The following is a 26,342-nucleotide window of genomic DNA, read 5'->3' as shown; positions in this document are numbered from 1 at the left end:
CATTCCATGTGCAATAACCGCCAATAAAAACCCAAATTGTGATCTCTAACATGGACCAAAATATCGCCGATATATCCGATATATCGCCGATATATATCGGTATTTTGGTACACCGATATCGATATTTTCGACATATATCCACCGAATATAGAACTCTTTTTTTCCGATATATATCGGAATTTCCGATATGAAACTTTATATCGCCGATATAATCGATATTTCCGATATAATCGATATATATCGGTTGACTTTTTGACCATTTTAAAATATAAATCCGATATTTCCAATATATTTCCGATATATATCCGATATTTCCGATATTATATTTTCGATATATCCGATATTTCCGATATTTTAAATAGTTTGGACTGGTTACCAAAAAAATAGATATATCCGAAATATCCGATATATCCGATATATATCGGTTTTTGGGTACACCGATATATTGATAGATATCGATATTTTGGGCCTTGATCTCTAAAGATAACTCCCGCACCTCCAATCCCTTTTACAACACCTTGTGGATCATGTGTTTAATCAAACAGTACGTCTCGATCCTGCTGAATTGCTGATGCATCGGTCCAACTACAAAATGAAATTGATGGATGATACCTTGGGAAGAAGACATGGGGAGTTCTGAAACGCATATATATAGCGTTTGAAATATTTTAATATTTTAAGCGATCAACGTCTTGGGGAAGCCGCGTGATCACATTTCTTGAGCATGCAGAGTAGGTGTGTGTACAAGCTAGTGTACAACAAAACAATCAGGACTTTGGCATGATACTTTTTGTGTTTTTCGCAAGGACTTCGTGAACATTGTAACGTAGATTGCCCTTACATTTCAAGGTTTTGTGTTGGCGTTGCATTGGGAAGAAGACAAGGGGAGTCCTGGAACGCATATAACGTTTGAACCAGGAGACCTCTATAAATTAAGGTTTTTAGCTACCAAAATGCACTACTCTTCTCCAAACAAGTCATAGGAACAGTAATCTTTCACCATGACTAACTGCTCGATTCCCACTCTAAGTCACATACATGCAAAATCTCCATCTTTACCAATGCACAATCCCACACTTCAGCAATGGCTACTAACTTCAATGGTGCCTGCGCCTATCATGGTTAGTTTTCTCATAGTGGTTCTCTTCTATATCTTTAAGAAGAGAAGTAGAAACATGAAAGGCACCTGAAGTAGCGGGTGCATGGCCTTTCATTGGACATCTCAATTTAATAAGTGGTCCTAAACCGTGTCATAGAGTGCTTGGGGAACTAGCCGATGAATATGGCCCAGCCTTTACAATCCATGTACGCATCCAATATTGGTGGTGAGTAGTTGGGAGCTGGTGAAGGTCTGTTTCACTACACACGACAAATCCTTCTCCAGCCGCCCAGTTCACAAAGCCATCAAGTTCATGTTCTACAATGAAGATAGTGTCTCATTCTCACGTTATGGACCTTATTGGCGTGAGCTTCGTAAGATGATTACTTTAAATCTTCTAACACATCACCGTCTTGAAATGCTTAAGCTCCAAAGGGTTTCTGAGGTGGAAGCTTGTTTTAAGAAGCTGTACGAGCTGTGGACGAAAAGAAAATACGATAATGCATTGGTATTGGTGGATATGAGTAAATGGTTACTTGAAATTCCGTTCAATGTGATTACCAGAATTGTGTCTGGAAAATATAATTTTGCTTCCAAAGTTGAAAGGTACAAGAATGTGATGGAAAAAACACGTAGACTTATGGATACTCTGGCCTTGTCGGACGTGATACCTTACTTAGGATGGTTGGATCGGTTGCGAGGACTGGACAATGCTATGAAGCAGGTGGCCAAAGAACTGGATTCCGTCCTTCAGAGCTGGGTTTTGGAACATCGTCAAAAGAGGGTGGCAGTCTCAGGTGGAACTGGAGGCCTTGTAAACGTAAATGAAGAAGACTTGGAGGAGGACTTTATAGACATTATGTTATCGATTATGGAGAAGAACCAATTACAAAGTGACGATCCTGATACTTTAATCAAGGCTGTTGTCCAGGTATGTGAATCACAATCTGATCAGATTAGTAAATATTTAAGTGGATCTGTACAAGCCGTCAAACCATGCACTCAAACCAGTTAATTGACAGTGTCATGGGCAAGTAAAGTATAGTATGTCGTCCCGGTCCTTGACCAGAACAACCATTAGATGTCAAAATCACCCGACAAGCCAATATGGCGGAAACCCCCTGCTAGTATTAATTATCTCAGTGTCTCCTATAAATAAAATTATACATTCTATTCAAAAGTCTCAACTCCCACAAAAAAAAGTAAATAATATTAAAACGTTGTAACTAATGCTTGATTACCACCCAAATTCACGCACCCATTTCTAGTTCAGCCTCCCCCAACAATTTGGGTTCCATCGACGTGTGCAACACGTTGTTGGTCTCTCCATGGTTTTTCTTAATCATTCGGTGACTCAAAACAGTTCGAAGAGTTCAACAGCTCGCGTGAGAGAGGAGAAAAATCATCGAGACCGAAAAGAGAGGACGCTACTCGTAATAGAGTTATATCCGATTATGAGACGAAGGAAGAATAGAGAAAAATCATCTAGACCAAAAAGAGAGGACGTTATATTCGATTATATTCGTAATAGAGACAGGCTATTGAAATGGCTCAGTTGGATTACGTTTTTGGCTCGCCTTACCACTCAATCTCCCTTTATGTCCCTTTGAAGTAATAGCTACCGGCGTGTACCAATTCACTAAACGGTTTTGCATAACCTTGCCTCAGAAGTCTTCGAAATATCACTTTTACGTATGGGGAGCTACAACTTAGCATATTTGTCAGCACAAGCACCGTTGCTCATTCGGATTTTACATGTCAAGCTAGTTGCAGGATGATGCATATTACGCAGACCCCTTGTTGCATTTGTTCATAAACTGCCCAGGACACCAGTGGCTAGGACTCACAAAAAACTACCAATTGGTCAGAGCAAGGAAGCCCAGTACTTCGCTCAGGCCTCTTCAACTGATACGGCTGCCTCACAAGATAGTGTTTCACTGTCAAATTGTGAACATAACATGCGGAAAGACGAAAGTTTGCACTATCAAATTTAACAACGTGCCCAAAGATGTATTTCATAACCCAAAGGTTTTACGACTTTGCTACTTGGCACCTGCCTGGTCAGCCTTTTAAAAACAAACAAATGCAAAAAAAGGTTAAGTCACAGGGTTGTGCTCGATGTTGACCGACCACATTTAACATTGATCTTAAAATAAAAGTTCTTACATGTCTATATTATATGGTGCAGGAAATGATCCTGGCTGCGTGCGACATTACAACAGTAACTCTTACATGGGTCCTCTGTTCGCTACTAAATAAGTAAATAATAAGCATGTGTTGAAGAGGGCTCAAATTGAATTGGACACACAAGTTGGGAAGGAAAGACAAGTAGAGGATTCAGACATCAAGAATCTACCCTATATCCAAGCCATCATTAAAGAAACGATATGACTGTACCCACCAGGACCAGTTTTCGAACAAGAGTGTAGTGAGGATTGCGAAGTTGGTGGCTTCCGTGTCCCAGCAGGTACTCGACTATGGATCAACTTATGGAAGTTACAATGAGACCCAAATGTATGGCCTAACGACCCGCAAGAATTTCAACCTGAAAGATTTCTCAATGACCAGACGGACGTTGATTTAAAGGGTAAGAATTTTGAATTAATTCCATTTGGATCGGGTAGGCGTATGTGTCCTGGTGTCTCATTTTCTCTTCAAGTCATGCATCTGGTGCTTGCTCGAATTATTCACGAATTTGAGTTGAAGACTCCAACGGGTGCAAACATCGACATGTCTACCACTCTGGGAATGATAAGATGGAAAGCAACATCACTCGAAGTACTCATGGCTCCACGTTTCGAACCTGTGTTTTATATGTGATGTAATCTAGTATTTGCCCAGTCCGTCATTTTCTTTATTTTGATTTTCAAGTAATTTTCTTTTCAGAGTTTCTTCTTAGTTACACAGTGATCAAATTCTCCTTGCAGAGAGGATTTCTGGTTTAATTAGTGTGTGAAATACTGTATCTTACAGTTACTATTTTCTTTTCTTCTAGTTGCGTCTTATTATGAACGTTGTCGAATTGTTTACTTGTCAAGAGGTATGCTTTTTCTTTCGAATATATTTTGGGCTAAGGGAGACCCCAACGTGCATTAGTTCTCAAATAAATAGTGTCATTCCCCCACCCCCAAATGGCATGGGAGTTTAGTTGAAGATAGAGGTACAAATTCAAGATCATGATCAGTTGCTAGAGCAGCAAGATGATCAGTTGTTGCTGGAGAAGCAAGATGATTAGCAACACTATTAGCTTCCCTATATTCATGTACTACATTGACACTACAAACTGCCTAAGGGCATCTCCAATGGAGGGTACAAATTGTTTAAAGTGTAAAATTTACACTCTAAATGTCAAAAACATGTTTCTAATGGGGGGTGTAATTCCCAGGTAATAAGCTAATAGTTAATAGAGGGGGTGGGGAATTCCCCATCCGGCTATTAGTTAATAAACATCACGGGCGTCATTTGAAGTAATGTCCTAATTAAAAAGAAATTCGGATGTCACTTAAATTCACGTTTGTTTTATTTTTTTTAGAATTGTACCGTTTGCGACGGGTAAAAACTGTCATTTATTGGTTGGGCCAGTTTTAATAAACTACGGACGTTACTCAAAGTGACAGTGTGTTTTATTTCTTTTTTAAGTTAAACCACTTGCGACGGACTTTGACAGTCGTTTTTTCTCAGTTTTTTTATTTTACAAATTCTTAAACTTTGTTGCATTGGATACCATTTTGAGTGTGGAAACTATTAATGTGTAAGAGGGATCATAAAATCCTAGTGGCATCTATGTGGCACTTATGTGGAGGTGTATATATACACTCTCCATTGGAGATGCCCTAATGATCTCATTGATAGCGACAGTAATGTATGAGCAGTTTGCAGTCCCATAATTCCCTTTCTTGTTTCTTCAAGATGTTAACAGCCGTCATATAATCCGAGGCCACTTCCACCTTAAGTAGTTGTAGCTTCTGACACCCTTGCAGACCAGAAGTTCCTGATATATCACAAACCTTGGACCACCAGCTCCAGTGTAGGCTAACACTACTCTGCCATAAAAATCTCTTATGATCCTCCCCTATTCCATATCTATTCTCTGACATACACCTCTCCATATAATCCAAATCCAAAGTACCCCACTTGCTAAATAAAATCCGATGAACAAAGGAAAAAAATAGAAAAACTCGCGGCCGCTCTCTTCCGACAGTCAATTTGCATCTTCTTTTCTCCGATTCTTTTTCCAATTTCGGTATTCTTCTACTCTCTTTATTTCGACTTTTATTGTTTTTTGCTTCGAAATTTGTTATCTAAATTAAATTGGCCAATTGTTATTTTGTAATGAATTGAAAAACTTGTAGATTCGAAAAAACTTCAATGGTTTCTTGTCTGTTTACATTTCACTTATAGACTAACAATATAACAATAATAACACATTTTGTAATGGTTTTCTATTCTTCTAGTAAAGCTTTTAAGTTAATTTGGAATAGGGGCATAGGGTTAGTGGTGGTAAAGATGAAAAAAAGTTGTCCTTGTTCTTATTTATGTAGAGGAATTAAAAGAGCTATAGATGCCATTAGGGGTGACTTCGGATCGGATTAATCTCTTTCGGAATTTTTCCAAATTTTTTTCGGAACCTAATATGCTAGCCAAATCCGATCCAATTTTTTTTCGGATTCAAAATATATTTCCAATTTCGGAACTTTCGGAAATTTCAGAATAACTCGGAAATTTCGGAATACTTGGTAAATTTTCAAAGATCTCTTTACTTTCAATTATTTTTGGAATATCATACGCCAATGTTCATTGTAGGGAGAGAAAACCATGTCCACAACACCAATGTACCAACAACAATACGCACTTGTTTACTGAGAAAACCTATTTTCATTCAAACAAGTGATCCAAGAAAAAAATGAGAAAAAGAACCTGCAACCACCGATAGCAAGCATTGCATTCTGTTGAGGTCTGGGTATTTGTAATGTTTCAATCTTTTTTCGTGTGTGGAAATTGAAGCGTGAAGTGTCTGCATAAATAATGGATTATGGTCTTGGACTCTAAGTAGCTTTACATAATATTCTATCTATTAGAATTTGGCTTTTGGATTGGTCTGGAAGTCATTGTATGACTCAATGACATTTTTTTTCATATCATTGTTGTTATGGCAAATGCTATAATGACAGTAGAGTGGTCCAATTCAAGTGGGAAAGTAGTGACTAGGTTATGTTTTTGTTTTGTTTTTGGAAGTAAAAAACTAGAAAATGAATGAACGGTCGAGATCTAATCAAGTAGATAGTGAGAGAAGTATATATTTTCAGAATAAATTGGCAATAATATCGGAATTTTCGGATCGGATCGGATTTTAGAATTATATCCAAATCCGATCCATTTTTTTTTCGGAATTTTCGGAAATCAGAAAATCGGAAAATCGGCCCATGAAAACTACACCCAGAGCCAGACCAATTTTGGGTCGGATTTCAGAAAAATCGGAAATTCGGCAAAAAGAGACACCCCTAGATGCCATAATCATAGTTCGGGATTTCGGAATTCTCAGAATTCCGACAAATCCAAAAACCGGAATTCATCAAATTTCGACCCTATCATATTCAGAATTTCGACTGATTTCGGAATAATCAATATTTCCATTCTATATTCGGAATTCCGGTTTTTTGAAAAGCTGAAATATTGGGCGGAATTCCGATGTTTCGTTTGGAATCACGAACACTGGCCATAATAGGACGTTTCATATGGAAATTAGGGGATGGTTCCAATCTTGAAATATACACTTAGCCTTAGTTCTCTTTCATGAATAAATTTGTCTGTCTTAAAGAGTTGGCCAGCCCTGTTTGCAATACAAATCCTAACTACACTCTTGTCAGCCATCTTATAAACTAAGCCACCTACATTTATAATCAAAATAGGTTAGGAGAATTGTTTCCTTCCCCTGTTGTTAGTAGGATAAACCAAATCGGCATCAATCCTAATTTTGTGAATAAAATTGTTTGGTCTAGCAATACTAAGGGCATTATTACTGTTAAATCTGTTTATCATTTTCTGACTATGGCTGCAAGCATGGGAGAAAGTTCTGATTCTAATGTGCAAGTTGTCAAGAAGATGTGGAAGACCAAGTTGGAGGCTAGCATTCAACACTTTGTGTGGAAATTGTATAATGGAGGATTGCTTACAGGAGATACTCTAAGAAGACAAAAGTTTAAAGGTGATATATCTTGCATTTTATGTCAAAAAAAGATTGAAACTGCTGAGCATTTGTTTTTGAATTGTGAATGGACAAGATGTTTATGGTTTGGATGTGATCTAAACATAAGATTGGATGAGCATAAATGAAAGATTTTGAAAGATTGGATATGAAAAGCCATTTGTTGGAATACTATTGAAGCTACTAAAGTTAATGAGGCGATGAGATATGCAAGCACCTACTTTCAAGTGATGTTAAATGAAATATGGATATGCAGGAACAATCTGAGATTTGAGATGATTAAGCCTAACATGGAGCAGATGATTAGAAATGCTAGAAGGAAAATAGGAAGCACAATTGAGGCATACAAGAATGAAGAAGCCACTCGAGATAATAATTCATGAAATGATCCTGACACAATTGATTACCATATATCTTTGAACAAATTAGGCAATGAGTACTATGGTGGTTGGAATAAGATCAGTTTTAATGGAGCATTTGACAGGGCGACTAATAAAGGGGCAGCAGTAGCAATCAACAGAGATGCCGACGGCAAGCTATTGGGTTCGGTATACAGAAAATTTTCAGCACAAAATCCTTATGAAGTTATGAGGCAGAATGTCATGGGGCAGAATTAGATGCTATCTTGTTGAGTAGGCTAAAGCTAGACAAGGTATTGATTTTAGGTGATTGCAAAGAGCTAGTGCATAATCTCATAAGCAATGGAGATACTTCAAGTTGGGAGCCTGACGATTTTCTTACTAGAATTAATGTCTTGTTCAATCAATACTGTATAGGACCCCCACTTTGTGGCTCATTAATCCCATGGATCTAGCCCAAATCAATTAAGCCCAAGGGCTTAATCCTAGCTACACCCAATAACTGGTCTATTTAAGAATATGTCTACGTTCATTATTGTAAAACCATAATGATAAAAGTTCAAAGAGATAACAATTCTTGTGACACAAACAAACAGTCCTTTTAGGACTCAACCTCTTCAGTCATATAAAAACCATTTTTTCTCATAATGTGAACTACGTTGAAACTTGATCCCTAGAGAGTTGATCTTGGGTACATAGGAAGCCATTATCTTAGTTCAGTTTCATCTCCCCCAACATCAATTTCCTCTACTTCTTAGTGCATTCTTTATCATTTGCTCTCGTTGTGTTGAAGCAAGTTATTGCCAAAACATAATTGGCCCCGTCTGTGGGGATTTTAGAATCCATTATCACTTGAAACAATCAAGATGGTAAGCACAAGAAGCAGACCGAACAGTCAACATATTCTTCCTGCCAATAGGAATCGCAACCCTCGAAATTCAAGTTGGCCAATACAAGAACCATTGAACAATCAAGTTGCTATAGTGGTAGGATCAATTCTCAACATCCAACTGCAGCAGCGCCACCACCATCGCTTCCGCCACCGCCACCGCAAATGACAGTACAAACGCCGCCGCCACCACCCCTAACAGTCTTGCAACAAGAAAATCGACAAGTCGGTAATCCTCCACACGGTCCGCCGTCTGTCCATATCGATCCTTCAGTTGACATGGATATGGACGTGGACATTACTCTCACACCAACTAATGGAAAAGGTGATATTAACAGCCAATTCACCCCTAATACGATTGAGCATGAGTTACGACGAGTCAAAAATTTAAATAGAAACTTGAGAAGGAAGCTGGCAAAGAGGCAAAGGCCAGTGGACAATGTTGCAAATTCAACAACATCAAGGCGACCACGCAGGGACACAGGCCATTCCAGTGTATGGGACCGTCTTGAAGATCCACTTCATTGTCCTCAGCAACGTGTTATTTCTCAAGCACAATCAACCAGTGCACGCTCTAAGAGTAATGACCCTATTACCCGAACTTATGGGGAGAATCTGATTGGCAGGGATAACTACTACCTTAGACATGTCCGATCTCAGAGGGAAGATTTACCTCAGAGAAGTAATTTCAGGGAAGACCGCAATCCGAGATATGTCCAACATGACTGGGAAGGCGGGCACCGCAGACAAGAGCAACCAAACATGGAAGAGTGGTATAATTATACCGACCGCCCTACCAAGGGTGACTACCAGCCTAGGTAGGCTAGTTACAGGGATAGAGAAAGACAATCACCGGTTGGAGCTAATCGTGCGTACCGCCAAAGATCTTTAACTCCAATAAGAGACAATGGAAGGTATCCTTCTCCACATGAGCACGACCGGGAGCATCTAGCTGTTCGAGCCAATACTTTAACTCTAACAGAACAACAGTTGAAAGAGTTGATTGCAAAAAAATTTAACAACAGAGAGTTAAAGGATGTAAGAATGAAAAACTTGACAGTCAATAATGGCGTACTTGATAAGTTTTTGCTCGACATTCAGGAAGCTTACCACCATCCCGACTTCAAACAACCCGATTTTGAACTTTATGATGAGTCGGAAGGAGATCCTGGCTTGCATGTTCTATCATTAAAAAATAAGTTGGTGTTATGGGGTGGAAATGATCTGCTCATGTGCAAGCTCTTTCCATCAACTCTAAAGGGAGAAGCATTACGCTGGTTTAGTGAGTTGCCTTCAAGATCAATTCACCAATACAATGAACTAGAAAATCAGTTTTTTAATCGTTTTCGCCATAATTGCAAGACGCCAAAGGATGTTGACTCACTTCTGAACATCAAGCAACAACGTGACAAAAAGTTACGTACTTTTATTACTAGGTTCCGAAAGGCAACAGCAGATGTTCAAGAAGTTTCTGATGTGATGCTTCTTTTCGCCTTTAAAGAAGCATTATATTATGGAAGAGACAGAAGTTTGAATTTCATTGTAAGGGATCTTTACCACTCTCTAATTAAAGATGTATCTAAAACTCGATACGATCTGTATGTTAGGGCTGAACAACACATACGTATCGAGGAAAACTTATCGGCGAAAATAGCAAGAGACAAAGATATTCGGAGTAAATATTTTTCTGACAGCAAGAATTCTAAGCCGAAGCAAAGACAGTCAGATCAACAACATCATGATGGAAAGAATGATAGTCAGAAGCAAGTAATTTTCAATCGTGATGGAAAGACTCTACCGAAAGCTAAAACCCACCAAATGCCAAGTACTCTGTTATATATGAGAAGTTGAAAAGTGGGAATCTTCTTTCCCTGCCTTATCCGCTTTCAGAAGATACCAAAGGTACAAAGGACAAATCCTTGCGGTGTAAATTCCATAATGACTATGGCCACGAGACAGAACTTTGTCGCTCTCTACGGGGTCAGATTCAGAAATTAGTGGAGAAAGGACTTTTAAACAAATATCTTACTAAAAACTCTCAGCAGGCAGTCGCTGCAACTTATGAGCATGTCATTAATTTTTCCATTCTCATGTTGAGACTCTTTCCAAAAGTCAGAGTAAAAATCAAAAGTGTTTAAAAGTTAGTGACTTCTAAAGAAGATCCCCTCCGATTCACTGATGACGATCTCCTGGGTGTATATCACCCTCACTATGATGCAGTCATAATTACTGTGTCTGTAGGTGCTTCTCGTATTCAACGGGTAATGATCGACACATGGACCACTTCCAGTGTCATTTTCAGTGGATGTTATTCTCAGATGCAATTTCGTGAGGGTATGATCATCGCCGAAGATAATCCTATCATCGGTTTTGATGGGACAACATCTTCAGCGGATGGAAGAATTACCTTACCAATCAAATTAATGAACAAAGAAGTTGAGCTCGATTTCTTATTGATGGACTGTTGTTCCCACTATAATGCAATTTTGGGCAGAGATTGGATGCATTCCATGGGGGCTATAGTCTCTACATATCATCAGTGTGTCAAGTTCCCATTCTTTGGGCATATTTGCAAGATTCATAGTGACCAAGTATCTGCCCATGCTGGTAGAGTTATATACTAAAAGCATTACTTTTGTATTAACTCTAATTCTTTGTATTTTGAATGAGAATCATATGACCAAATATTATGCATATTATATATGTTATTAGTTATATGCATGTGTCTAATACTTTATGTTGTAGATGATATGGTGTGAACACACAGAAGATCATATCATCAGTACCTTATAAAGTATAAGTAATCGTTCACAACCTAGATGGATTTAGACAAACCATTAGTACTGTTGTAGTATAATCTGGTATTAGTCTATCTTGACTATAGGATTACACTAGTACACTTTGTGTGTATTGAATAGGACCAAGTGAGGTTGTTTCTCTTTATACTAACTGTATAAGAGAACAAACGCCTCTGTTATTATGGATGCTTGTCCTCTTAATTCGGATATAATAACGGGCACTTACGTGCATTGTACATTGCTTTAAATCATCAATAAGTGAGATTCATTTTTGAATCAACAAACTCGATGGATTGGGTAATGACATTGTATGTAAGGTGTGCTGTTGATTATAGAAGGAATCTGTGACCTGCAGGAAGTCGGGTTGATGATGTCCCCTTGAGGAGCTTAAAAAGATTGTCATGTAAACCCTGCAGGTAGATTTATTCCGACATGACAATGAGGTTGAGTGGTACTACTCAAGGACATAAGAAGTTAATTAATGTAGTTGTCAGTAACTTGACTTAATCAACGGACATTCGATATCTTAAACATGGGGAGATCAACGAGCATATAATATGGAGCCCATAAACGCTGACACGTAATTTGGGATTAGGGTGGTAGTGCAACAATGACCTTTAATAGAATAAGCCATTTGTTGACGGACTTGGGCCGTGTGTTCTGGGCAAACATGGGAAGCCCAAGCCCGTCAGGAGGCCCAACCCTAATTTCTCCTCATGGTCCCTGTTGTAGCCTATAAGTAGAATACTTCTTCTCTCTGGCCGAAATTAACCTATTCACATTTCATTGGATTAGAAAAAGAGGCAAGGAAAGATAGATCCAAAATTGGATCTAGCTTTGTGAGAAAGAAGGGGGTTAGTAGATCGTTGTCCACACAACGTCCAATCTATTCTAAAGGAATACAACAGAAGATCAATGGGCTGATTGTTGATTCGGATTCATAAAGTTTGGATTCTCAGAGTTATAAAAACCGGATCTAAAAGGTATGTTTTCTATCCAAAATCGTGAGAACCCATTAATTCCGCTGCGCGTGGTTCTCGCAGTTTGTAGAAATTTGCATTCTGAAATAACGGTTCCTACACATGCCTGTCATGACAAAGCAATGGATGACTATAAAAAATCTGAAGTTCATGGTAATACCATCCTTGCAAGTGCCCCGCCCAAGTTGCAGTTACCAAGTGGCGTGCCCTCCATCTATAATATTGAGGCTCATGTGAAAGGGCCGCCTACAGTGGATCACCTTTTGGAAGTGCAAGTAGGAGATTCAATAGAAGAAACCACTTTTATTTCTGCTGAACTTTCGAGCATAGAGCAAAAAGAGGTGGTTTCCCTTTTACTGCGAAATAAGCGTATCTTCGCTTGGAAAATTGAGGAAATGCCGGGAATAGACCCTTCTGTTGTCTATCATAAACTTGACATTGATCCAAGTTTCAGGCTAGTTCGCCAAAAACCAAGAAAAATGACACCTGATCGGAAGCTCAAAGTTAAGGAGGAGATTGATAAGCTACTTGCGGTTAACTTTATCTGACGAGTTACTTACCCAAAATGGTTTGCTAATGTCGTTGCAGTGCCGAAAAAGAACGGACAAATCAGAATTTGTATTGACTTTACAAACCTTAACGAAGCTTGTCCGATTCATCCGTATCCATTGCCATGAATTTCCGAACTGGTGGACGCCACTTCGGGCTTCCAACGCCTATCTTTCATGGATGCTTCTTCAGGGTACTACCAGATATCTTTGAATGTGGATGACCAAGAGTTCACCACCTTCATCACCGACCAAGGCATTTTCTGCTACACTGTTATGCCTTTTGGTCTGAAAAATGCCGGTGCAACCTACCAAAAGCTTGTCAATACAATTTTTTCCGATCTGCTGGGAAAAATAATGGAGGCTTATATTGATGATATAGTCGTTAAATCAAAGCTTATTGGTGATCATCTTTCCAATCTTCAACTTGTTTTTGATAGGCTTAACAAGTATAACATGAGACTTAATCCCGCCAAATGTTCTTTTGGCCTCTCTTCTGGAAACTTTTTGGGATACCTCATGACTCGTAGAGGTATTGAGGCTAATCCTGATAAGATACGCGCTATTATTGATATGCCATCACCAAAAAATAAGAAGGAAATTCAATATCTTACTGGTCGGCTTGCCTCTCTTCATAGATTTTTTTCTAAATATTCTGATCGTTGTCATCCCTTCTTCCAGACTTTAAAGGGGCGGCAACTTGGAACGTTGATTGTGAGATAGCATTGGAGCAACTGAAGAAATACTTGGTCAGTGCTCCTATATTGACAAGTCCTTCAACGGGTCAATCTATTGGCATACCTAGCAGCTACAACTCAAGCTGTTAGTGTTGTTCTTTTCGTTGATGATGGTAGACCCGTCTTTTTTATCAGTAATAGTTTAATCGGAGCTGAGTCTCGTTATTCAAAGATGGAAAAAATTGCACTTGCATTGGTTCATGCCGCTCGCCGATTGAAACCATACTTCCAGGGGAGGTTGGTTAGAGTTTATACTGAGTATCCCTTACGCAAGATCTTTCATAACGCACAAGAATCAAGCAGATTAGCCGAATGGGAAAGTTATCTTAGTGCATATAGCATTGTTTTTGAAAGCCGTACTGCTGAAAAAGGACAGGCTCTAGCTTCTTTGATAGCTGATTTTCTGATTGATGATTTTCTAATTGACGATTTCTTGCACTAGGAAGAATCTATGGAAGACATTCTACCGCCAATAACTAGGGACGACAACGACCAACTTGAAAACGCAATTCCTAATACCATTGACCTATGGATTGTTTACTCAGATGGCTCCCATAATAAATCTGGGTCTGGAATTAGATGCATTTTTGTTAAACCTGACGGAGAGAAGATTGAGAAATCTGTGTGACTTGGCCTCGCCGCTTCAAATAACGAAGCCGAATATGAGGCTGTCATTTGTGCCTTGAGAACAACTTTGAAACTGGGGGCGCAAAAGCTCCAGTTATACACGAATTCTCTCCTTATTTCCAATCAGTTTGGCGGGTCTTTTGAAGCAAGAGATGAGCGTATGGCGGCTTATCTTAGTTTGATACATAGCCTTGCCCGACAATTTGATATCATCTCTATCACTCAAAGACCCCGAAACGACACACGTCATGCAGATTCGTTGGCTTATCTCTCCACCGTAGTTAGAAGCGAAGAGTCAAGACACATCACTATGGAGTTCCAGAAAGAGCTAAGCATTGCCTTTATCGAAAAAGAGTTGCATGACTTGTATGTACATGAAAGCAATTACCTCTTTTGCTTGTACGCAACAGCGAAATATGACCCATGTATAATCGCACCAATCATGACTCGAAAGCGGAAAAGGGAGATGGAAAATTCACAACATGACCGTACTTTGGATATTACATCAGAGTCCATAGATCCATTTTTTCCTCCTGAGTTTGCTCCAGAAACAGGTAGTGAGTTGGTACATGAAGTAGATGATAGTCCTGAAGTTCCCGATATGATACTAACGGAGCTAGTGATGATCTCCGATGAGCAAGATTGGCGTCTCCCTTATATCCAATACTTGCAAGTTTCTTTACTTCCGCCAGAACCAAAACTCGCTAAAAGAATCGAACGCGATTCATGAAAGTTTTTGGTGATATCTGCTACTAACGGAGGTTTGCAATTATATCATAAAGGCTCTGACTTAAACCCTATGTTGCGATGCCTATCAAAATAGGAAGGCCTTCAAGTTCTGGAAGAGATTCATTCTGGCTTATGCGGAAGCCACTCCAAGGGACGAAGTTTAGCTCATAAGGCTATGACACAGGGCTATTGGTGGCTGGAGATGCAAAAGGATGCAAAACACCTATCTGAGAGGTGTGAGCCATGCCAAAAGCACGACAATATGAGTAAACTCCCTGTTACTGAGTTACATCCCATGCTTAGCCCATGACCATTTGCCAAATGGGGCTTAGACATTATTGACCCTTTACCTAAAGCTCTAGGTAGTATACGATTCCTACTTGTGGCAATTGATTACTTTACCAAATGGGTAGAAGCGAAGCCTTTAGTTCAAATCCATGCTTCCAACGTCAAAATGTTTTTATGGAGAGATATTGTCTGTCGTTTTGGCATCCCTGATGCACTTGTATCAGATAATGGTAAACAATTTGATGCTGAAGAAATTCGTTAGTTCTGTGCTAATTTAAAGATACGACATAAATTCCCCGCACCTCATCATCCACAGGCCAATGGGCAGGCCGAAGCCACCAATAAGGTTATTTTGGCCAACCTAAAGAGACATTTGACTGGCACCAAAGGAAATTGGGTCAAAGAGTTACCAGCTGTTTTGTGGGCTTATCGGACAACGCCAAAATATTCAATTGCATTATCACCTTTTAACCTTGCATATGGTGCTGAAGCAGTCTTACCTACAGAGCTGATTTCCAGTACATCTCGGTCAGTTGCTGTTGAAATAGGCTCCAATGACAATACTTTGGCTTAGTCAAAAGCTCTTATTGATGAGGTTCGCTCTGAGGGACTACAACAACTTATTAAGTATCAAGCTGATATGAAACGGAACTACGACAAGAAGATCCGTCCTAAGCCTTTTGTTCCTGAGGACTGGGTTCTATGTAGAAACCCAAAGCTTATAGAATTAGGAAAGTTTGGAGAAAATTGGCAAGGACCCTACATCATAGCTCGTCCAGCATCTACGGGGTCATATTTCCTCCGTACTGTTTCTGGAAGAATGATAGAGAAGTCATGGAATGCTTACCACCTTCGCAAGTTTTACCGTTAGGAAATCTTTTGTATTTTTACATTTACTCCATCAATAACAAATCTATCCATCTATGTAGTTCGTTCTATTTTATCCATCAATAAAGGCGTTAAAATTCCATTCTCATATGTTTGGTTGTCATTTTACATTACTCTATTCTTCTGTACTCTTCCTTTCAACAATGTCAACGTTAATTCCAGAGAGGTCATCCATATTATGCCTTCTTCGGTCCAAGTAAGTCGCATTCATGCCTACTTGAAGGAAATCCGAGTCAATAAGATGGTTATTCTTGCTCGGTACAATTATTGCAATACTCCCAAATTACAATATCCATGCAAATTCCACTACTAAGGCAACGGCGTTGTGTTTTAGTTTGGTCCCAGTGCAAGGGTGACGACCTTGCACCTGTGGAGACTCCAAAAGTTGTCAGGCCTTGCCTCACGTTCGGTACAAATATTTTGACACCTGAATAGCTAGGTTCAGTGAGGACAATCACGACCCCTTTGCCTTTCAATCTCACTTTCTCCAATGGATTTTATATTGGGGCCATCTGCATTCCCCTCGTTATGTCTCTATCATATTTTTATATCCATACTATGTATCGACTTGTAGCAAAGAACACAAGATCAAAAGCAAGATGCTATATTATTATCAAATTATTGCCGATGATGCATGTTCATTCAAGGTTGGTAGTATTTTTACAAAATTTATTTCAAAATCAACAGTCTATTAAGTTCCCTCTGGAAAAGGCACACCTTTCGGAGCAACTTTAACAATCTCCATATACATTAGATATAATTTATTATAAGTCTTCTTTCTCTTCCAGAACATCTGCCTTTTGCCACAGTCTTCTTTAAATTTTTAGCCACAGTTTTCTCCTTTTCTTTTACGCTCTCTTCTCTCCCATAACCATCTTCTAAAAATTTATAAGTTTCACCGTCGTCCTTCAACGGTAACTCATAATCTTTTCTTCTTAACGTTCTCATCTTTTTTGAAATATTCCCTTATTCCTTTGTATCACTATTACTATCTTCATCTTCTACGATTACTCACTTATTTCTAATAATATTGTTTTGATCTTTGATCTTATTTTGTCTAATTAATTGTCCACTCATAACTTCAAATTCTTTAGTTCGCTTTTTCTCCACACCTCTTTTACTATTTTTCCTTCCTACAACTTTACAACTTTCAACTTCATACTCTAATTTAACATTTCCTTCTTCTTCTCCCTCATCACTTTATTCTTCACTCTCTTGCCTTTCACTCTCATCCACTTTTTTTGCCTCTTCCTCCACCTCACATAGGAAGTCCACAATATCATCTGGGAAACTTAGGTCAAATACTTCAGATGGTATTTTCCCATAGAAGTAAAATTTTAAGTTATCCTGTGTTTTGCTATCCATGTGTACCATATCAATTGGCGGAATTTCATCTACAAATACAACCAACAACAAAAACATAATTAGTAATTAAGTTATTACAAAATCTTCCTTTCCTAACACAAACATAATACAGTTTCTTACCATTAAAATTGTTTGGAACGTCCCTTCCTATCATGTTCCACTTCCCTCGTATGCGATACGGATAATCTTCCCAATGCTTATAGCTATTAGGAAGACCACTAAACCTCTCCCTTCTATTTTTAAAATGCATGCCGAGCATTATGAAATTGTCTTTCGGAGTGACACAAGGCCTTGCAATTGAGTAAAGCTCTTGACACCCAAATCTTCGTTTGTACCATAATTGTAATCTTCGCATCCTTGAGACTATTAACCAGAACGGAACTGACATCTGTGTAGGTGTAACATGCCACCATTCTAAGATCCTTGCAACGGTATTATCCAAGGGAAATTTCAACCCATATGATAATTGGTGCCATGTTGCTACTATTTCATCTTCTTTGGTTTTTTGTAAAACACTTTTCACACTGTTCACATTGAATTCTTGAATTGTAATGCAAAACGTTTCTTCATCTCTGTTATTGGAGTCTTCCTTGGTTGACCTCGTATGTATAGAGTACCCTTTGTCTTGGTCCATCTTCGTTGAAGTTGAATTCTCGCAATTACCGTTTCAAATTTTCGCTTCCAATTAGCATAATATACACACAAATAATAATAATAATCCTTATTACCGGTTTCATTCTTAATTTTATTCTCTTTCTTTCTATTTAATTTGTTTCTCCAACCCCCTCTGGTGCATTGTATTTATAGTGGGTTCTGATAGTTTAATTAAACAACAATTCTAAGCATTATTCCCTTGTGCATTAGGACTCCTGACCGTGGAACCCACCCTCTCATATATTAAATATTTCGAAAACACCAACTTCTATGTCAACTTCAGTCAAGAATTCGCCTGGTAAGCAGGCCCTACACTTTCACATGGGTCCTATTGCTTTTTTCATTCTCTTTTCACATGGATCCCGGTCATGCTCTTTCCACATGGGCAATCTTTTCCTTAGCCGGTCTTACCTAATATAACTCCTCTTCCAACAAATATTTTGTCATAAAGCTGGTCCTACCAATACCAATTCCTTTTTGTTTTATTAGTAGTTTAGCACCCCAACTTTTTCAATGGGTCCTATTCCTATTCTACTTACTTTTACAGGGAGTGACTCTCAAGAACAAAACTGCCAAAAAAGTAACTCTCAAGGACACCTTTTTTTTTTCATAACTCACAAGGACTGGGTAGATGAAAGGTCAAGTATACCATTGATGCGAAATAAAAAATGGATCTGGTAGATGAAATGTCAAGTATACCCTTAACGCGAAATAATTAACGGCCCGGCCCAGACGAAACGATCCGGTGTATTTAGTATGAACAATCATTGTTCATATTGTTCATACCTTTAAGCAAGTATGAACACTCATTGTTCATAACCCTAATTACAAACATTAGCTATGAATAATGAGTGTTCATACCTATTGGAGCTATGAACAATGATCCAATAGGTATGAACATTGATCCAGTTATGAACATGGATTGTTCATACCTATTTGGGAGTATGAAAAATCACTGTTCATACATCAACAGTGTTCATACATCAAACATGAACAATCAATGTTTATAATCCTTGGGTATGAACATTGATTGGGTACGAACATTCAATGTTCATAGTCTTTTGGGTATGAACAATCGATGTTCATAGTCCTTGGGTATGAACATTCAATGTTCATAGTCCTTTGGGTATAACATTTTTGACTAATGGTAATTTCTTATGGTAATTCCTTATGATTTTTAAAGCACAATTGCATGGTCAGATGGAAATTTACAAGTATAGGGTGTTCTAGTTGAAGACCTTCTGTTTGATAGGGAAATTGATTTTCAGGTAAATTTTGTTCATACTAAAATTGGACTATGAACAATCAATGTTCATAGTCATGAGCTATGAACATTCTTTGTTCATACTAAAATTGGACGATGAACACTCATTGTTCATAGTCATGAGCTATGAACACTCATTGTTCATAGTCTATACTGTACTATGAACAATCAATGTTCATAGTTATGAGCTATGAACATTCTTTGTTCATACTAAAATTGGACGATGAATACTCATTGTTCATAGTCATGAGCTATGAACAGTCATTGTTCATAGTCCATACTGTACTATGAACAATAATTGTTCATGAAATATGTAATGCAAATTTAAAAAATGCTCAATTCAACAGGTTATCGACTGGTGGTCTAAACACCTTCAAGAAAAGAACCATGGAAAAAACAAAACTTGTCTAATCACTTCCAACATAAAGGTAAATTATTTATTACAAAATTCTGTTTCATTTCTGTATTGTAGATGTTGTCACATTCTTACTATTTCACACAATCATTGACACAGAAAATGTTAGATGAAGAAGGAGGCTTGGAAAAAATAGTGCAGAGCATCGACTTTTCTGCAAAATTCATGGCTATTCCTATTCATTCATATAGACATTGGACACTTCTTGTAATAGGGTTGAGAGAGGGACAACAAGAGCAATGGTTTCATTTCAACTCCCTAATCACCGAAAAAAAATCGCTCCAAGTTGCGAAAGATTTGGTGAGTTCAACATAAAACACTTAACTGACAAGAAATTTTTTTTCGTAAAACATAATGAAATAACTTCTTTTTATTTTGCAGAGGAAAGGACTGGTTGACCCCATAAACAGTCGGACCAAAATGGAGAAGAAGGAAATCCACAGCCTTAGTAATAAAGGAAGAATAATGCCTAAAAAATGTCCACAGCAACACAATAGGTAAGCACGTAATTATTCACTGACATTCTTGGAGACTTCTAGACATATAGAAAACAATAATTGACCTGAGATCTATATTCTCTAAATTGCAGCGTTGATTGCGGCGTTCATGTTTGCAAAATGATGCAAATTCTTTATGAACAAGGTCGTTGGGATTTTTGTGATGTAACTACTGAAACCGAAGTACACAATATGCACCCAGAACTTGCATGTGGATTGCTTTCTGATAAACCAAGAAGATGGACAAAGGAAAGGAGGCGTTAAGAAAAGGAGAGTTTAATGTATGAACCATATATTTTGACGTGGTGATTAAAAGTGAAATGTGTTCTTTTTGAGTGGTCTTTTTGGTACACAATGACAAAACAATATTTTTTGTCGTGTATGAATGTGCATCAGTGGTGATTCATAGTGAAATGTGTTCTTTGAGTGGTCATGATTTTGGTACACAATGACAAAACGTATGAACTATTATTGATGTTTATCATGTGTTCTTTTATTGTTATTCTTTATTAATTATTGATAAACGTAAAAATGAATATATTTCTACTCACAAATAAGCAATGAAACTTAAACGCAAGTAAAACTATAATATAAATACGAATACTGTTTATCAAAGATTTATTCTACTCTCGAATCTATCGAAATAGAGTGGAGTAAAAGATTCGTTCCACTCCGAGCTCGTTAGTATTCAATGTTTCCTACTATTATCGGTCTATCCAAAGCTTAATGAGAGTAATGGTGTGGAATTATACTACGATGTGAATTCAACTAATAAGATACGAATAACGAAATGACGGAAATACTAAATTGACTATATGATAAGGAATTAGGGGGGGATTGATTCCACCTTAATTCGACTTAATCACCTAACAAAGATTCATCGTGATCCAAATTTCAATGCTTTTGCATATCAAAATGGTAATTCTAATCCCTAATTATACATGGCAATCTCTACAAATTAATAACTAGCATGTGAAGCAACCAAACTCATTCTCATGGTGAACTAATTATTTTCTAGAATTAAATAGATTATCACGACGATTTCTAAGTTAACAAAGATCAAGCTTCATCAAGGCTTCTTCAACCCCCTCTAATGGAGGTTTAGCCTAGAATCATTATGCTATCATTTCCCAATGAAATTAAACAAGACATGGTATAAAGATTTAACTTTACTTGTTTGAATTCAAATGGAAACTACTTATCCAAGAATTGATTGAAACTAATAATGACAAATAAGTAAATCTATGAATTAAACTAAATACTTAATGGAAAATGAAACTAATTTATGAAGAACAACTAACTTTATTGATCTAATAAATAAATAACAATCGATTCAAATCCTAAATTAAAACAAGATAATAAAAAGCTAATTAATGGAATGAAAAACTAGATCTAAAACTATGCTCTAATGGCTACTTTCTATCCTAAGCTAATTGATTCTTCAGAGCTAAGTCTTGTGTGTTGAGATGGAGGAGACCAGATCCACATTTTTGTGCATGGGCTGAGGAGCCATGTTTTGGGCCCGAAAATCGAGCCCAAAACCTAATCTCTTCAGTCCACAGGGCCCTTTTCAGCTGGATCTGACTTCAGCAGGCTTTTCGTCCACTTCTGCTCCTTTTATTGGGTCAATTTTGAGGCCTGAGTCCAAAGATACGATCTTTGGAAGTTTTGCTGACTTTTGTGTGCTGTTTCTGCCCACGTTGACTTTGACTTTTCAGCTTTTGACTAGGCTTTACAAAGGCTTTTTCTCCGTGAATCTTGGCCTTTAATCACAGAACTCCTTGGCAACCAACCCTTGCTCCTTTATCTCGCCAAAGTGGCACATTTCTGCACATAATTGACTTCAATGTCTGAAATACATAAAAGCACGTAATCAACATTAACTCTTATTTATTACTCGCATAATTGGTCTAAAAGTATTATTGTTAAGGGGTTAAAACTACAATTTTGGGCTCTTATCAAACCACCCCCAAACAGCATTTTGCTTGTCCTCAAGCAAATATGAGAAATTATCATAAGTGACCAAAAATGGAGTTCTAACTAATCTCGTTTCATCGAGTGCGATTGCATTGACCATATGCAACAAGGTCTTGAACCACTAGGAATTCCCTAGTGGATGAGTTATAGCCTCGTGAGAGTTTTTCAGTGAAGGTACTCACAAACTTCATCTATACTACAACGACTAAGAAATAAAACTATTGTTTCCTTATTTATGCTCCCAATTATCTATACATCTCACTAGCAATGAATGCAAATTAATCAAGTCGAAACCTAAGCTAATTTATGCATAATAATCAATCATCTACGAATAAACATATATACAATGAGTAATATTATGAAATGCACTAGCAGGCCCGTTTATGAAAACTCAGAATAGCGTCCTTAAGTATGTCCTCACATAAATGTCAAGACAAAAACCACTCTGATTTTTCCGCTCAAGTTTTGCTACTCCAGTGTGAAGTGGGGACACTTTACCTTACAATCTCAATGACACACAAGGAAGCCGGAGTCGATCAAACACATCAGCCACTTACTATCATACTAACCTATTCCTAATTGAGCTAGAAGTCTTTATTAGGTGTTACGGGGATTAGGAGATGGTTTAAGAAGGAAGGAAATGGATATTCAAAAAGGACAAGTCTGAGATGCGCTCCGAGGTGCTAAAATGAGGAAGTGAGAAGGACAAAGAAGGAAAAGTTGGGAGTGAAAGGTGAGAGATGAATGTGAGGTGTAGTGTGGGTTGTGAGTGTAGAATGAAGGAAGTTTATATAGGTTGTGAGCTTCCAAAACAAATCGGCAAGTTGCCAAAAAGTTTTAAGACAATTGCCGGAAACAAATTATTTCCGAAACCGAAAATGGAAACAACCCATATTCTCTATTCCAAAACAAACCCAATATCTTTTAGGTTGAATTTAGGATAGTAACTGCCTAACTCATTGAGATTTCATCCTACCACAATATCTACTCATAGCCATGCCCATATCGGCAATATTCTCAACCATCACTCAAAAACAACTTCTAAAATGGAGGATCATATAACAAATCATGCTAGAGTAAATAATACCACCCCCAAACAATTCGGGAAGGTGGGATTAACAATAAAAATAATGCACAATTCGAAAAGAATCATATTATATTAAAATTAAAATTCAAAGAACATTTAACAACCAAATTCAAATTTAACTACAAAATTCAAAAATCAACATCCGAACTACAAAAAAAAAAAAATACAAAAACAACATCAACGCATAATATCCCTAAAGAACACGCTGTTGGTAGTGGATGACACATGGGAAGGAGATGACTCCTGAGCTCCCGATGGGCCAGAGCCATCCGTCGTTCGGCGACGACGCTTGTGTCTCACAGACGCCTCCTCAAAAGAAGAACCCCTCTGGGGTGGGAAGCGTTCACATATATCTTCACGGAACTTTCGCTGAGCTTCCATCTCGGCCTTCATTTCCTCCCAACGCTCATCCTCGCACTGGGCACGAGTCTCGAAGTTATGATGCATGGTAGCCTGCTGAGTCTGGAGATCTTCGCAAATAGTATTTAGGGAACGCATGTCACGATGAATTACCGACATGCATTCTGCATCCGACCTACACCTCTCCAAGGCATCGGCATCAAGACATGTTGTGTCCTCCTCATCCTCCGAGTCATCCTCCTCAACTACCCTCTCTTCAGGCAACCTCCACGTATTTTGGATACACTCCGTATAAATAGTAGGATCTCTGTGCTCTTTCAGCCAAATCCTATCAGACGTTGGAGTCGCTCTCAAGGTCGTCATGATCTTCGTTATCAAAACAGGGAGAGGTGCAATACTCTTCCCAACTCCCCTAATCATATTACTCAAAAACTCTAGAATACAGAACTCATACTTCTGCTCCTGGAGTATCCATAGAACATAAAGGCAGTTCAGACTGATGTCATTGACCTTCTCCTTCCTGATGACATTCCTACCAATCCACTGAGCTACAGCCAGCTGGTTGGTTTGCAGAGACGACTGGCGAACACAATGCGAGCTCGCATTGTAGTTCCCTTCCAAAACAGTCGCATTCATCAAAGGCTCGATCCCAGTAAATTGGGATTCCTATAATGTGGCATCAAGATGGTGTCTAGGCGGAATGCCTAAAATCTCAGCTAACATCTTAGTAGATACTTCTCTCCTCCTCCCGGCCACCTTAACAAAAATTCTATTCCCATCCAACTCCCTCGTCCTATAAAATTGTCGGACCAAATCTTCGTGGTAAAAATCATCTGTTGAATACCACAACCTACTCCAATCTCTCCTAACCATCTCGTCATCGTAAAACGGCGCGAAGTGGTCAGCCTTAAACGCTTGCTCCGGTAAAATCCGCCGTCTTTGAGCCATTGTAAGTTTGAACTGATTTGAGGGTTTGTAGAAGGTGTAGGAAACAATGTGAAACAACTTTACTTTGAAAACGATGGTGGTGGCGCGGCAGTTCCAAATTTTTTTTTCTAATTTTCAGTGGTGGAAATTGGTGGAGAAGGTGGCGGGAATGGTTTGGAGAAGATTTAGGTTGGGCTTGTATTGTGGGCGTGGGTGTAGTTAGGTTTTCTTTTTTTCTTTTTTATTTTGGTTGCTAGGTTTAAAGCTTGTTAATGGCGGTGGGAATGGAAAACACGAACTATTGGTTTGAAAGGTGGAGACGCATATGCGTGGCACGTGCGCACGAGTTTGGGCCAAAGCCCAATTTGATTTTTTGAATTTTTTTTCAATTTTTCGCGTAACTTCAAACTAAAATTGCCGCTTCGTTACTGATTTGATTTTTGCAAATGAGCTATGGAAATGATCAGGAGAGAATTTCCAATCTAATGATCTATAAAACACCCTATTTCGATCGTGGGTGACATATTAGAAGATGGAAAACGCCTCGAAGTACGTGCATGATGTAAGTTATCCGAACGAATGAAATCTAATTTCATAGATAATGTCAACCCGAATCGTAATACAATTAAACAACCTAAGCAACACAAATGGAAAGTTGAACAATCTAGGACGGAAAATGAACACCCCACCCCCAAACAAATTTTAGACAACAGAGTTTAGAAAATTTGTTTTAAAAGTGGGTATTTTAAAGTCAGATTCCCGAGACTTCCTAAATTACTATGTTTATGATTTTAACAATTTTTATTTTTTTATGAAAAATATTTAATATAAGAAAAACAAGAAAGCAATAAATGCATAATTCACACCATAGAGGAACATGACTCAAAATCCGAGAAAATATGCAAGAGTGGAAAATGTGAATTATGTTTAACGTGGACTTAGGATCTGGTACTTACAGCCGCACACTCCATAGGGAGGGCCCGATTACCTTAAGGGTGCACTTACCAATATATGGAAATGAAAGGAAGTGCACCAACCAACAAAGGTCACTCCTCATAGACAGGGTCCTGTAAAAGGACTTCCTCTACATCAGGGGACAATAGCTCGTGAAAATGTTTCAACCGTTGGCCATTGACTTGAAAGGTATTGTTGTCCTTGGGATTTACCAAAGTGATTGCCCCGTGAGGGGTGACTTCAGTAACCAGAAAAGGACTAGACCAACGGGTTTTTAATTTCCCTGGAAAAATATATAGGCGGGAGTTGTAAAGCAAGACCTTTTGACCTACCACAAACTCTTTGTGCAAGATTTGCTTATCATGAACACGTTTCATGTTAGCTTTATAATCCTTCACGAGATCATAACAATCGCTACGAATTTCTTCAAGCTCATTCAATTGCAACTTGCGCTTGACACCTTGATAAGAGCCCAAAACTGTAGTTTTAACCCCTTAATAATCATACTGTTAGACCAATTATGTGAATAATAAGTAAGAGTTAATACTGATTACGTGTTTTTATGCATTTCAGGGGCTTCAAAGTCCATTATGTGCATAAATGTGCCACATTAGCGAGATAAGGAGCAAAAGTCAGCAGAACTTCCGAATGCCATATCTTTGGACTCAGACATCGGATTGAGGCCTACCTTATGT

General features: G+C 38.3%; 1 pseudogene across 1 annotated transcript; it reads left to right on the top strand.

The window, feature by feature from the left end:
* The first annotated feature begins 984 nt into the window (after nt 1–984).
* On the top strand, nt 985–4,191 carry LOC147514396 (methyltetrahydroprotoberberine 14-monooxygenase-like; annotated as a pseudogene). Its single transcript, XR_015207810.1, has 2 exons — nt 985–2,030; nt 3,288–4,191. The product of XR_015207810.1 is annotated as a methyltetrahydroprotoberberine 14-monooxygenase-like (transcript).
* Nucleotides 4,192–26,342: the final 22,151 nt, after the last annotated feature.

The sequence above is a fragment of the Coptis chinensis genome, chromosome 2 (assembly GCF_015680905.1).
Source record: "Coptis chinensis isolate HL-2020 chromosome 2, ASM1568090v1, whole genome shotgun sequence".
Taxonomy (NCBI): Eukaryota; Viridiplantae; Streptophyta; class Magnoliopsida; order Ranunculales; family Ranunculaceae; genus Coptis; species Coptis chinensis.
The sequence above is the reverse complement of the archived record's forward strand: the minus strand, read 5'-3'. Positions and strand labels throughout refer to the sequence as shown.